General features: G+C 40.5%; 2 protein-coding genes across 3 annotated transcripts in view; both read right to left on the reverse strand.

The window, feature by feature from the left end:
* The window catches only part of LOC109923168 (collagen alpha-3(VI) chain-like), a 51048-nt gene extending 47875 nt beyond the window's left edge, over window positions 1-3173 (reverse strand). For both annotated transcript variants that reach the window (XM_048599148.1, XM_048599149.1), the window contains exon 1: window positions 3072-3173. The gene's annotated coding sequence lies outside the window, so the exon portion shown is untranslated. The remainder of the gene's footprint in view (window positions 1-3071) is intronic.
* LOC109937504 (collagen alpha-3(VI) chain-like) overlaps window positions 1-15036 on the reverse strand; it is a 747545-nt gene that overhangs the window by 474231 nt on the left and 258278 nt on the right. The gene's annotated exons all lie outside the window — the stretch shown is intronic.

A 15036-nucleotide genomic window follows, 5' to 3' on the forward strand; every position in this document is an offset into this window, starting at 1 on the left:
TCTCAGTACTCTCACTATAGGGTCTCTTATGCCTAATAAAATCCTGGCTTTAATTAGATCATCTTTAAGCCATAGAAATTCACAGGTTTCTGTGAGCTAAGTCATGACACCATATATCAATCAATGGATTTTTTTTCCAATTTGGTGCAAAGTATTGAAAATTTACCACTCAAATGTAATATTCACTTGGAGTTCACAGTATGCCTTCAAAGCTTGTAAGCTTCTGCTGAGAATTTTTACTGCTGAGAGATTTAGGATGGAATAGACTTTGAAACAATCTCTTCCTCATGACTGACTCTTCTCAGTCCCTGAACAACATGGCTATAGCAAGGAATTTGGAAAAGTCAGTTGAGATGCACAACCAGGTCCTTTTTGACTTTAAGACAAATAAGTCTCATTTTCCATCTAGTGTTAAACATCAAGACCAGGTTCTCTCTATCATTAGCATATATTTCTCTCACTTTCGTCCTCATTATTCATTAATCTCAGCTCATTAATATGAGGGTCCCCGTCGACGACCCATCAGATAGAAACACTGAAAATTCCCAACATGAAAGTCAAAGTGGGTACCTGATGACTTCATCTCAGTATTTGCCCCTCTGGACCTCCATCTTGGAATTCCAATTCCAGTTCACCATGAGCAGTGACCATACTCACTTCATGTCCATAACATGGGTGCCTGGCATGTACCAGCCTCACCGCTCTGCCAGGGTATGCCTCCTACCAATTTACAGTTGGCTTCTGTACTCCATGCTACACTGGCACCTGTCAATGCAGTACTTCTTCAAGGCTCTTTTGCATGTAAGGACAGACACCCAATTCATGAATTGGACAAGGGTGCATCTCAGGGCTGCTCGCATGCTCTCTTAGCACACGTTCACTTCGTTCCTACTTTGATGCACGTAGCATTCTGTCTTGCCTTGTTTTGTCTTTTGATGCTTTGCCCTTCTGCCATACTTCAAAGGGTCACACCGCTACGGTCTTGACTTGCCTTTTAATGCAGACACAAGGCCAGACAGCTTGACATTGTTGTCAGCAGTCATCAGTCAAGGGGATGAATATGTTGCTATATGCTCTGTGCTGTGTCAATGTTACACCTGCACCATGTGTCAGCCACCTATACACCAAAGGCAATGTTTGTGCTTCTAACAAATGCCAGTGCTTGACCTGTTGGAAAGTGGCCTTTTAAGAATGGCTTATTAAGCACTTCCACCTACAGAGTGTTTGAGAATCAGGCTCACAACAGACAAATGGAGTGATGTAGTATGGTACCTTGTCAATGAGATGAGTTTGGAATAAGTGACTCTGGTGAGCCAACAATTGGCATATTGTGAGCAGTTTTGGCCTCTGTATTTAAGGCCTTGGAAGGGGTCCACACAAGGTTTAAAATAATGATCCCAGGGATAAAGAGCTTGGCATATGAGGAGCGGTTGAGGACTCTGGATACGTAGTCGATAGAACTTAAAAGTATGAGGGGGGATAATCTCATTGAAACTTACAGAATACTGAGAGGCCTGGATAGAGTGGTTAGAGAAGATGTTTCCACTAACAGGGCAGAACCTGAGATTGAAGAGACGGCCCTTTAGAACTGAGATGAGGAGGGATTTCTTCAGTTTGAGGCGGTTAATCTGTAGAATTCATTGCCACAGAAGCTGTGGTGGCCAAATTATTGAATGTATTTAAGACAGAGATAGATATGTCCTTCACTAGTAAGGGGATCCAGAGTACAGGCAGGGAGAAGGCAGGAAAATGGGGTTGAGAAACATATCAGCCAAGATTAAATAGTGGAGCAGGTTAATTCTGCAATTATAGACTCTTACAGTCTTATGGTAAGAGAAGACTTGCTAGGCCTCATGGAGAGAAAACCTGCATGAAACTCGATGAAAATGACAATTAGTCAAACTCTCTTAAAATTCAGCCCAATGCTTTAGGTGTACAACAAAGCAGTGTGTACAAACAAGGTCATCATTGAAGTGAACCTAAGATGTATACCTACAGGGATATACTTCATCGTAGAGGTCAAATGATTATGGAACTCTAGGAAGGACATAATTGCATTTCAATCCAAAAACAGCCAAACTGATAGCAATCAGTTGCATTGTCATTGTATCTTGCAACAAACAGGATATAGTCAAAGAACTCAATAGACACACTGTCAGATATTTCCACGTACTATTGTCTCTTAATTAATGTATAAACAGGGCTCATATTTATTACCTCAATGAAAATGCAGCAGTTCTAATTGTGCAGCATTCACTTAATGCTGCAGTGATGTGGTCACAAGGAGATAATGAGCATTTCCCATTGTTTCATTTAATTCATTCACGGGATGTGGTTGTCACTGGCTAGTATACCATTTATTGCCCATTCCTAATTGTACTTGAGAAGGTGAGGGAGAGCTGCTTTCAAGAACTGTTGCACTCCATATGATGTAGGTACACCCACAACACTGTTAGGGAGGGAGTTCTGGGTTTTGAACCAGCCACGGTAAAGCTTCTACAATATGTTTCCAAGTCAGGATGGTTTGTGACTTGGGAGGGAACATGCAGGTGGTGGTGCTCCCTTTGAAGCAAAGGGGAATTATTCCCTCTTCAGTATCAGGCAGCATTAGGGAAGCTAAGGACCAGGTTACTCACTGCCTTCTCAGCTGCAACGAATATGTGGCCAAATATGGGATTTAATTACATCTGAAATAATTTCAGTCAGACAACAGCAATTTAAAAGAGTCTTCATTCAAAAACCTTGCACCTAACGTTACAAAAAAGAATTTTCTTTACCAGCCTGTCCCTTCCCTAGTCAAACATTTTGCAGCTTTAATGACTACATGAATTGCAGAAAGATGAAACAATCATTATAAACTAAACACATAAACATCTTACAATCAAAGTCAAATGGGTCCAGTGAAGAACATTACGCAAACTATATCGCAGGTATCGCTGATATGCTCTTGCAGAAAAACAAGTCTGTAAAATCTTGCACTACAAGAAAGCATCAAACATTTTTGAAGCTCCAGGGATTGTCAAATAAATTACTTCCTGCTGGCTAGTTAGACTTGTGGAACAGGCACTCACCGTTACAACAGCTCTAGTGAAGTAAACATGCACAAGATATGTATCTGCTAAACTCTTCTGTTGAAGGATGTCGAGTCACTGCTGCTACTCAATGATTGAAGGATATTATCTATAATTCTTTTCTATTTAACTCAGCGCAACGGGCATGTAATGAGATGTTTGTGAGAATCCTCCCACTCATTGGTAGATATTTTAGGAATGCTTACAATACTTGTAGGTTGTGACAGATTTTTTTTTAGTTGTTTTTTGGCTGTTTTGATGGTTTGCACCTTTTACAGCCTTTCACTGTCTTCAAGAACACTGAGTTGAGTTATTTGTTACGCAGCAAGTGATCAGTTAGGAATGTATGGTTCCAAGACTAAATGTTCTGCTATCTGCCAACGTGAAAAAATTTTGTTTTTGTTCTGTATTAAGGCAATGGTAGCCACGATTAATATCAAACATACCCTCACCCTCTCTTTGTTTTGATTTTACATGTGTTTTCCACTATTATTTGTTCTAGAGTTTAAATTTTAAATTGTTTTCTATCCAAAGTGTAATTAACTACTGAAAAAAAACTACAGTTGAAAGAAGCATGGTAATCAGATAAGTACTGCAGGGGTGACTTTAACCCTAACTGCCTCATAGAAACTTAGCAGGCAACTAAAATCTCTCAGGAGACTGATCTGCCAATATCTTCCTTTCTTCATGTCTTCCAGCCATTTAACTGAAACTCTGATATGGCAGCAAAGTGGCTCAGGAGAAAGCTAAATATATACCATTGGCAAAAACTGGGCTGTTGTAAGAAAGGAAGTAATTCCAAACAGGGCAACTGACTGGATCCAGACAAGTAAGTTTTAAGCATTATGTTTAGTGTCCTATGGAGGCCAGGAGATCCGGAATCCCTGAAGCACCAAGTCTGCAAACCCCTCTCGAGGCTCTCCTGAATAGCAAAGCCTGTACCTTCATTCCCGTCCATCAGGCAGCTGGAAAATCCCTACGGTTAGCGATATGAGTAATTTATCAGTCTCAGATTTACAATTAAAAATTATATAATGTCAGCATCAGCTGTTATTTAGGAAAGAGAAATTTTAATTTCCACCTCACTTTGAGTGTGAGGTGCTTCCTAATTTCACTCCTGATATGTCTGGCTTTAACGTTTAGACTAGGTACCCGAGTCCTGGATACTCTAACCAGCAGAAATAGTTTCTATTGATCTTCACTCCGTGTCTCTTAATGGACAGAACCATTTTTTTTGGGACAAAGTGTGCAGGTGAGTCTAAAAGCAGGAGAGACTTCTCCTGGGTGTCGGTCAGATTTTCTCACATGATTGTGTTCTTCTCAGCTGGTTATGTATGCATGCAGAGGTAAAACATTAGATTTTATGCACAGGAGAGTAGCAAGTTCAGTCTCCCATATCTTACAGGTAACGAAACAGCACGTCAGTCTCTGCAACACGGGACCGTCACTCATCTCTCCAAATCACCCCCACCCACCCTTGGAGATGTCAGAAACCAGGCAAAAAAGGAGCAGCTGCTTTAGCAACATCTTCCCCAAGATTTTTCTAAAGCCTGTCCAGAAGAGAAGGGAAGTTCTTTTACCTGGGTATGGCAGGAGGCCATTCTGACTGGTGCCCGTACAAAAGGTGCCAGGGAGATCTGTGTAACAATATATAACTCTTCTTAACAAGAATGCTTGGTAAATAATATTTTGAAATATTAGAACTGCAGAAGAAATAAGTCATAAAAGCCAGGTGGTTAGATGAATCAATCCAACTTCTCTAATTCAAATGAGAACACTTTCCATTGTCCAGAAAACTATCAAATTGTAGGGATCAGAAACTAATCCAAGGTTGAATCTAAACCAATTTGGAACTGAGTCAAGTAGACTCCTCAGCAACTGATATTATGCTAAAAGTGCCTGCATTCTGCAAAGTAGTCCAATAATTTCTAACACTCATAATTACATTGTTGTCCCAAAATCTTTTAACATTACTATTTTCATCGGTCTACAGCATGGAAATAGGCCATTCAACCTGACAGATCCAGTGTTAATACAGCAAGCTTTTTATTATGTGCTGTTTGATCAAATATTCCAGACAATAAAGAGGTCCACATAATCAATGTAAAAACACATGTTAAGTAATAGAAACATAGTGCAAAGGGGTATACACATCACTGTTAAACTTTATTTACAGTATAAATTGCCTAAATAATCATGCAACTTTAAATAAAACTTACCAGTAGAGATCTTTCTCACTTGCACCTACAACTTGGACTTCAGGCTATATTGCAGTATTTGAGGAGAAATTGACTCAAAATTGAATCAGCTTTGATGTTTCATATGGCCATCCAACTGAACACAAACATATTTAGATTGAGCTAAATAAATTTAAAAACTATAATAATTGGACAGAATAATACAGTAAACTTCACGACAGTTGTGGAATATAATTTTTGCCGGTTTATCAAGAGTGCAGGTTCATAAAGTGCCAGTTAAAATAAAGTTTGCTGTAATCCACATGAGCCTTGTTCTATTCTGCTTCATTAACCCTTATCAACTTATCCTTCTATATATTTTGTCACCCTCATGTTTTTCACCTTAAATGCACCTTTGCTATATTTTTCAAACTCATTTGTGGGATGTGGGCATCGTTGGCTGACCATTTATTGTCTGTCTGTAGTTGCCTTTGAGAAGGTGGTGGTGAGCAGCCTTCTTGAACTGCTGCAGTTCACCTGCTGTGGGTTGACCCATAATGCCATTAGGGAGGGAATTCCAGGATTTTAACCCAGGGACAATGAAGGAATGGCGATATACTTCCAAGCCAGGATGGTAAGTGGCTTGGAGGGGAATTTGAAGGGTTATCACAACTGCTCCTTGTGGATGTGCAATCCACATTCTAAATAAATAATCTTCAGGTAATTAAGAATCTCTTGAATTCCCTATTGGATTTAGGAGTCACTGCTTATGAGCTCTACTTTTGGACACTCCTGTAGGTGGAAGTATGAGCTCGATATTTATCCTATCAAACATTTTCATTATCATAAAGATATCCATCAAGTCACCCCACAGCCTTCTTTTTTTCTAGCTAAAAGAGCTACCAGTCTTTCCAGATATGAACATGCGAATTTAGGGGTAGTGTCAGCCATTTGGCCTTTTAAACTTGCTCTACTATTCAATCTGTTGATGTTTGAATTATATATTTCCATATACTCCCAATAAAGTTCAATTCTCTTGTCTGTCTATTCTTCTACATTATTTCCATATACTGTGACCTTTACCATGAAACTTCCTGAAAGCCTTTTGAAAATCCAAATACATTAGAATCTAGAGTATTACCCTTGTCTACTGCTTCTATTACTTCTTCAAAGAATGTATCAAGGATGGTAATGTATGATCTTCCCCTTTGAACTTTGGTGTTGATTATGCTTTGTAATGTTTTCAATGGTTCAATTGCATCTTTGAGTAAGCATTCCATCTTCCTGACTACCATTGGCATGTTGTTAGTATTGATAGTATTCTGAATTTGTTCTATCTATCTCTGTCTTTAAATATAGGAAGTTTCACAAGCGATGGGATGCTTTCGGGCAGCATTCACCTCTTTCTAAATTGTTGCTGCTAACGTCTGCAGTATTAAGAAGCCAATGCTACATTTCCGAGCACCATCAGCCTAGTGCAAATAGCCTTTGGCCAGCATTCGAACTCTAAGCATGTTCACTCTGCATTATTGTAAATTGGTGAAGGAGTACTGTTCACTAGTCCTCCTTTTTAAAAAAAATCACATTATGAACCCTTTTCTATGCATGGATTCTCTGGCCTTCGGTCTAAATGGCATGAACGCTAATCTATGAAATGCAAGTTTAGTCTGACTCTGAATGCATCTTCTAATGTGACCCACATCTTTTGGTGATCTTTTAGCTCTTCAGCTGCTAATCATGATGTGTTAATTCATTGTAAACCTCATTTCCAATTGCTAAGCAAACCTTAATGCTTGCTTTTCTCTGCTTCAGACTTTACTGAATTGAGAAACTACAGCACTTTATTGTTATTTAAATAATTTAAATTCCAGTAGGAGGTCTCCTATGTTGCAATTTAACCTAGGGAATTTTGTGGATATTCTGACAATTTGCCTTTGACCTTTCCTTCCTTGCAATCGAACTTGATCATACCCAGATCTTTCTCAAGTGATTTTAAGTTAGCATTTCAATGAGTATGTGTCTGCTCACCAGCAAGCTATGCTGTCCACACTGTCAAATTCTCAATAAATAAAGATTTCAAGGGTTGTCTCATGCACTTTAGCATGAATTAAGATGTTGAACCATGTGTTCAATCTGTGAATTATCTTGCTTACTGTCTGTACTAGTGAAATAAATTTCATCAGCATGTTTTCAACCATTGTTCACCAAGTTATGTTAATAATAAGGTAGTGATTAGTACAAAAACAAAAGGGTTATCAAATGATGGCCTAGTGATATTATCACTAAGTGATTAATCAAGAAACTCTGCTACTGCTATGGGGACCTGATTTGAATCGGACCACGGCTGATGTGGGAATTTGAATCCAATTTTTAAAAATCTGGAATTAAGAATCTACTGATGAGCATGAAACCAAGGTCAATTATCAGAAAAAAACCCATCTGACTCACTAATGTCCTTCAAGGAATGAAATTTGCCATCCTCACTTGATCTGGCCTACATGTGACTCCAGACCCACAGCAATGTGGTTGACTCTGAAATGGTCTAGCAAGTCAGTCAGTTCTATCAATCGCGATAGCACTGTGGGCCATCAACAGGAGCAGAATTTTACTCCAGCACAATCTGTAACCGGGATCAACACCGGTTTAATGAAGAGTACAGGAGGCTATGCCAGGAGCAGCACCAGGCATATCTAAAAATGAGGTGTCAACCTGGTGAAGCTACCAAACAGGACTACTTGCAGGCCAAACAACATAACCAGCAAGTGATAGACAGAGCTAAACAAACCCAAAACCAACAAATGAGATTTAAGCTCTACAGTAACAGAGTCATAGAATTGTACAGCATAAAAACAAACCCTTCGGTGCAACTCGCCCATGCTGATGAAATATCCTAAATTAATCTAGTCCTATTTGCCAGCATTAGGCCCATATCCCTCCAAACCCTTCCCATTCATGTACCCATCCAGATGCCTTTTAAATATTGTAATTATACCAGCCTCCACCACTTTCTCTGGCAGCTCATTCATACATGCACCACCCTCTGCGTGAAAAAGTTGTCCTTAAGGTCCCTTTTAAATCTTTCGCCTCTCACCTTAAACCTATGCTCTCCTGTTTTGGAATCCCCTGCCCTGGGAAAAAGACCTTGGCTATTCACCCTATCCATGCCTCGTCACGATCTTATAAATCTCTAAAAGGTCATCCCTCAGCCTCTGACATTCCAGGGAAAATAGCCCCAGGCTATTCAGCCTCTACCTATAGCTCAAACACATCTTTGTACATCTTTTCTGCACCTTTTCAAGTTTAACAAAATCTTTCTGATAGCAGGAAGACCAGAATTGAACGCAGTATTCCAAAAGTGGCTTAACCAATGTCCTGTACAGCCGCAACATGACCTCCCAACTCCTATACTGAATGATCTAACCAATAAAGGCAAGCATACCAACACCTTCTTCACTACCCTGTTTGCTTGTGACTCCACCTTCAAGGAACTATAAACTTGCACCCCAAGATCTCTTTGTTTGGCAACACTCCCCAGGACCCTAGCAATAACTGTCTAAGTCATGCCCTGATTTGCCTTTCCAAAATGCGACACGTCACATTAATCTAAATTAAACTCCATCTGCCACTCATAGAGAGATGTACAGTACGAAAACAGACCCTTTGGTTCAACACATCCATGCCGACCAGATATCCTAAATAAATCCAGTCCTATTTGCCAGCATTTGGCCCATATCCCTCTAAACCCTTCCTATTCATGTACCCATCCAGATGCCCTCTAAATGTTGTAGTTGTACCAGCCTTCACCATTTCCTCTGGCAGCTGATTCCGTACACGCACCACCCTTTGCATAATATAATTGCCCCTTAGGTCCCTTTTAAATATTTCCCCTCTAGTTTTGAACTCCCCCACCCCAGGGAAAATAAGTTGTCCATTCACCCTATCCATACTCCTCATGATTTTATAAACTTCATCCCTCAGCCTCCAATGCTCCAGGCAACATAGCCCCAGCCTATTCAGCCTCTTCCTAAAGCTCAAACCCTCCAACCCTGGCAATATCCTTGTAAATCTTTTCTGAACTTTTTCAAATTTCACATCATCCTTCCTTAACAGCAAGACCTGAAAGCAATATTTCAAAAGTGGCCACAACATGACAATACTCAGTGCACTGACCAATAAAGGCAAACATACCAAACACCTTCTTCACTGTTCTGTCTCTGTGGGCCTCCACTTACAAGGAACTATGAATCTGCACTCCAAGGTCTCTTTGTTCAGCAGCACTCCCCAGGACTTTACCATTAAGTGTATAAGTCATGCCCTGATTTGCCTTTCCAAAATGCCGCACCTCACATTTATCTAAATTAAACTCCATTTGCCTCTTCTCGGACCATTGGCCCATCTGATCAAGATCCCGTTGTACTCTGAGGTAACCTTCTTTGCTGTCCACTATACCTCCAATTTTGGTGTCATCTGCAAACTTACTAACCATACCTCCTAAGTTCACATCCAAATCATTTACATAAATGATGAAAAGCAGTGGCCCTAGCACCAACCTTTGTGGCACACCGCTGGTCACAGGCCTTCAGTCTGAAAAGCAACCCTTCACCACCACCACCCTCTGTCCTCTACCTTCGAGCCAGTTCTGTATCCAAGTAGTTAGTTCTCCCTGTATTCCATATGATTTAACCTTCCTAACCAATCTACAATGAGGAACCTTGTTGCACACCTTATTGAAGTCCATATGGATCACATCCATCATTCTGGCCTCATCAATCTTCTTTGTTACCTCTTCAAAAAACTCAATAGAGCTAGTGAGACACAATTTCCTATGCACAAAGCAATGTTGACTATCCCTAATTAGTCCTTGAATTTCCAAAGACATGAAAATCCTGTTTCGGCCCATTGGCCCATCTGATCAAGGTCCCATTGTACTTTGAGATAACCTTCTTCACTATCCACTACACCACCAATTTTGGTGTCATCAACTTACTAGCCATTCCTTCTCTGCAGTCCTGCTACATCCAGTCATGAACGGTGATGGACGATTAAACATCTCACTGGAGGAAAAGGCTCTGCATATATGCCCATCCTCAATGTTGGAAGAGCCCAACATATCAGTGCAAAAGATAAGGCTGAAGCATTTGTAGCAATCTTCAGCCAGAAGTGCCTAGTGGATGATTCATCTCAGCCTCCTCCAATGGTCCCCAGCATTACAGTCTTCAGACAATTTGATTCATTCCATGTATTATCAGAAACAGTTGGAGGCACTGGATACTGCAAAGGCAAAAGGGCCTGACAACATTCTTGTTATAGTATTAAAGACTTGTGCTCTAGATCCTGCTGCTCAACCTAGCTAAGCTCTTCTAGTGCAGTTGCAACACTGGCATCTGCAACGACAATGTAGAACATTGTCTAGGTTTATCCTATACGCAAAAAGCAGGACAAATCTAACCTGACCAATTACCATCTCATCTGTCGATTGTCCATCATCAGTAAATTGATGGAAGGTGTCATCAACAGTGCCACCAAGCAGCACCTGCTCAGCAATAACATGTTCAGTGATGCCCTGTTTGGGTTCTGCCAGGGGCACTCCCCTCCTGACTTCATTATAGCCTTGGTTCAAACATGGACAAAACAGCTAAATTCCAGAGGTGACAGCCCTTGACATCTAGGCCGCATTTGACCAAATGGGGAATCAAGGAGCTCTGGTAAAATTGAATCAATGGGTATCAAGAGAAAAACAGCTGCTTTATCTTCCCTCCATTGTAAGGTCTAAGGTGGAGATATTCGCTGATGATTGCATAATGTCCAGAAAAGTTCGCGATTCCTCAAATGCTAAAATAGCCCATGTTCAAATGCAACAATATCCAGGCTTGGGCCGACAAGTAGCAAGTAACATTCAAGTCACTTAAATGTCAGGCAATGACCATCTCCAATGAGAAACAATCTAACCACCACCCCTTGACATTCAATGGTGTTACCATCACTGAATCCCCCATTATCAACAGTCATGGGGTTACAACTGAGAGAAATTCAACTGGACTTGCCACATAAACGCAGTGGCTACAACAGCAGGCCAGAGACTAGGAATACTGCAGCGAGTAACTCACCTCCTGACTCTCCAAAGCCTGTCCAATATCTAAAAGGTGCAAGTGAGGACCGTGAGGACTCCCCACTCGCCTGGATGAGTGCAGCTCCATCAACACTAGAGAAGCTTGACACCATCCAGGACAAAGCAACCCGCTTGATCAGCACTACATCCACAAACATCCATTCCCTTCACCACCGATGTTCAGTAGCAGCGGTGTGTACTATCTACCAGATGCACGCAAAAATTCACCCATGATCCTTCCAAACTCACAATCACTTCCATCTAGAAGGACAAGGACAGCAGATATGTAAAAGCTGTGAGACAGCTCTCCTAATTTCAGCATTTGCCCTCACTTGTTAGTAAGGAGAGCTTTGCAGGGTCAACAGGGCTGTTTTGCCATTGTCCATTCTGGTGCCTAGGCCAATGCCAGGTGGTCTGTTCTGTTTTGCTTCTTTGATGAGACTTCATAGCAATTGATACAAAGAGTGGCTTGCTAGGCCATTCAGAGGGCAGTTGAGAGTCAACCACATTGCTGTGAAACTGGAGTCACATGTAGACCAGACCAGACCGGTGCAAAGGAAAATGTGAGAATATAGAAAGCAAAAAACCAAAACGATTATTTAAAGAGAAGGGAAGGGATTCAACTACATTGGTAAAGTAAGAAGGAGGGAATGAGATTGAAGAAGAACAGTATCATAAAAGAGTACGTCATATTGACATTAAAGTGCTACTGGACTAAGGTTCTTCGTTCTTATTCTGAAATAATCCAATAAACTAAGGATGACAGTTACGTTCTCTAAACCACAATAGTGAACCAGATGGGTTTTCCTACAATTGAAATTGCTGCATAGTCATTATTGGAACTTTAATTTCAGTAACTTTTTTTTATTGAATTCAAATTCCACCATCTACCATGGTGTTTAAAATTCCTGTTTGAATTTCCTCAATGTCCCAGTGTTCACCACACTGTGGGACAGTGAATTCCATAGATTCATGACCCTTTGAGAGAAGTAATTCTTCCTCATCTCAGTTTTAAATCTCACACCAACATGAGATTAGCAGGGGAGCATGAATGGAAGACAGCTAGCCGTTAATGCAGATATTCCAGTACTTTCACCCAAGCGAAAAAGAAACATACACAAGGATTTTTTGATGCTTTCTGTTTGCAGGTTGGCCAGTTCTCTGCCACATGGGCCCCACACAAGCCATGGTCACCTGGTCAGGAGCCAATCAAAACATTGTTGTTTAGATCCCATTGGCTCTACTTTAGCCGTGCTTTAGCTCTCACTAGTCTAGGAAAAAGCAACATTGCATACAACTTCCAATGTACTCCAGTAAAGACGAGTTTTAAAACTGCAGCTGCTAAAGCCATAGCTTCCTCTTTTTAGACAACTGTCTGAAACTAAAGGAAATAAAATTATGTGATACTTACAGGTTGTAATGTAGAATTATGGTGAAATTTTTCTTTGAATATTTGTTGAAATACAATCATAACTGATGGTGCTCTATAAGAGCAATAAATCAAATCTCAGCTGCTAAACATTTTACCATTTGCCATTAATTGTGATTCTTGTGTGGAAATCTTTATTCATTTTTACTTTGTTATATCGCTGTCCAATTATCCTTGGTTGTTTTGGTTTGTTATGATGAAGCTGAGAACAGACTGTTCATTTTGCAGTATGTCGTAATGACCTTATGTTTCAAATGATCTGCTGGACATTGGCTGGGACATTTTTCACTTGAGCAGAGGATGTTGAGGAGTGACCTTATAGAGGTTTATAAAATCATTAAGGGCACAGATAAGGTGAATAACAAAGGACTTTTCCCTAAGGTGGGTGTGTACAAAACCAGGGGGCCATATTTTTAAGGTGAGAGGAGAAAGATTTGAAAAGGACATGAGGGGGCAAACTTTTTACACAGGGAGTTGTTAGAGTGTAGAATGAACTGCCAGAGCGGGTGGTGAATGCAGGTAATATATAATATTCAAAAGACATTTGGATAAGTACATGAATAGGAAAGATTTGGAGGAATTTGAGCCAAATGCAGGTAAGTGGGACTAATTTAGTTTGGGAGCATGGTCTAGTTGGACCAAAGGTGCTGTTTCTATGCTGTATTACACTGTGACTCTAAATATCTTGTATTTCTATTCCAATAATATAGTCAGGCTGACGTTATACAATGCAAATTAATTAATTCATTAATTTGGTGGGAACCCAAGCCACACTAAAAGGTGACATTCTCAAATCTCAATCCTCCTATCAGTGTCATTATATCAAGAATGTGCAACAATTTTCTGCACTATAGGGATTCTTGGAAGAAAGAGGCAGCACAGTGGCTCAGTGGTTAAGACTCCTGCCTCACAGCACCAGGGACCTGCGCTCAATTCCAGCCTTAGGTGACTGTCTGTGTAGACTTTGCATGTTCTCCCTGTGTCTGCATGGCTTTCTGCTGAATGCACTGGTTCCCCCTTTCCTTGCATAGATGCAATCTATGCAGATTAGGTGGATTGACCATGCTAAATTGTCCATAATGTCTAGGGATTTGCAGTCTAGGTGGATTAGCCATGGGAAATGTGGGGTTGCAGAGATGGAGTAGGGGGCTAGGTCTAGATGAGTTACTTTTCAGAGGGTTGATGCAGACTCGATGGGCTGAATGGCCTCTTTCCACACTGTAGGCTTTCTATGATTCTAATGTATTGGCGTAGGAAAGCACTGCAGAGGAAACTTGTTCTTTTTTCCCCCACTGTGAACCCGTTTCAAGGCTTCAAGATTGTTATAACTCCTCAGTGAGCATAAGCAAGGGTGGAGGGAGGAGGGGTTGGGAGGAGAAGACCAACAGGGGGATAGTCAGCCATTGCTGCTTTGGAGCTTGCAACCCCAAAATGACCCCATTTCGGCTCCTGACTTCCCAAATTGGGAAGATCTGGTCTAAGCCGTAAGAGCAACAGTAACCTGGGGACATTGGAAAATCAAATGAAACAGGCTTTATAGACAGCCTGTCGGGAAGAGTGGTGTTTTTATCTTTTAAAAAGTCCACTTATTCATGTCTACCAGAAATTGTTAATGAAACATTAATAACTTTTGTAAATTCTGCGAATATGTTCATGATGCACAAGACATGGCTACACTAAGACAAGTAGGAGAATGAGCATCCTTTTGTAAGCTGCCTTTGACGGAGCTAAGAGGAAGCTTGGTGCATAGTACCATTTAGTCAGTGAAAAAAGAAAGGAAAAATGTACCAGTAAGAAGACTGATAATTTAGAATTCAATGGGAGAGTCTAGTTTGAATATGAAGTGTATTTACTGTGGGTTATAACAGTGATGTGGCATGATAGAGATAGGATATCTTCTTATGGTAGGAAAACAGTAATAAATAAGTTTGGGAAGAGCGACCTTTATTACTTAGTGTAAATTTATTTTGTTCATACAGTATAAAATTAAAACCTACCTTAAAAGTACCAACCAGGCCCTTTAGGTTAATGCCTAAGCAATCAGAGATGACTGATTTTAATAAGGTAGTCGCTCCTCATCTGCCTATAGCACAATTAGAACAATCTGCCATTTATTTGCAGAAAATATACATTGCTAAATCTTCTCCTAGTACAGAAAAATCAAACAAGAGCAGGATCTGGGAACAATGTGTGGAGCTGGATGAACACAGCAGGACAGGCAGCATCAGAGGAGCAGGAAAGCTGACGTTT

This window comes from Rhincodon typus, chromosome 7 (assembly GCF_021869965.1).
Source record: "Rhincodon typus isolate 14 chromosome 7, sRhiTyp1.1, whole genome shotgun sequence".
NCBI classification, from domain to species: Eukaryota; Metazoa; Chordata; class Chondrichthyes; order Orectolobiformes; family Rhincodontidae; genus Rhincodon; species Rhincodon typus.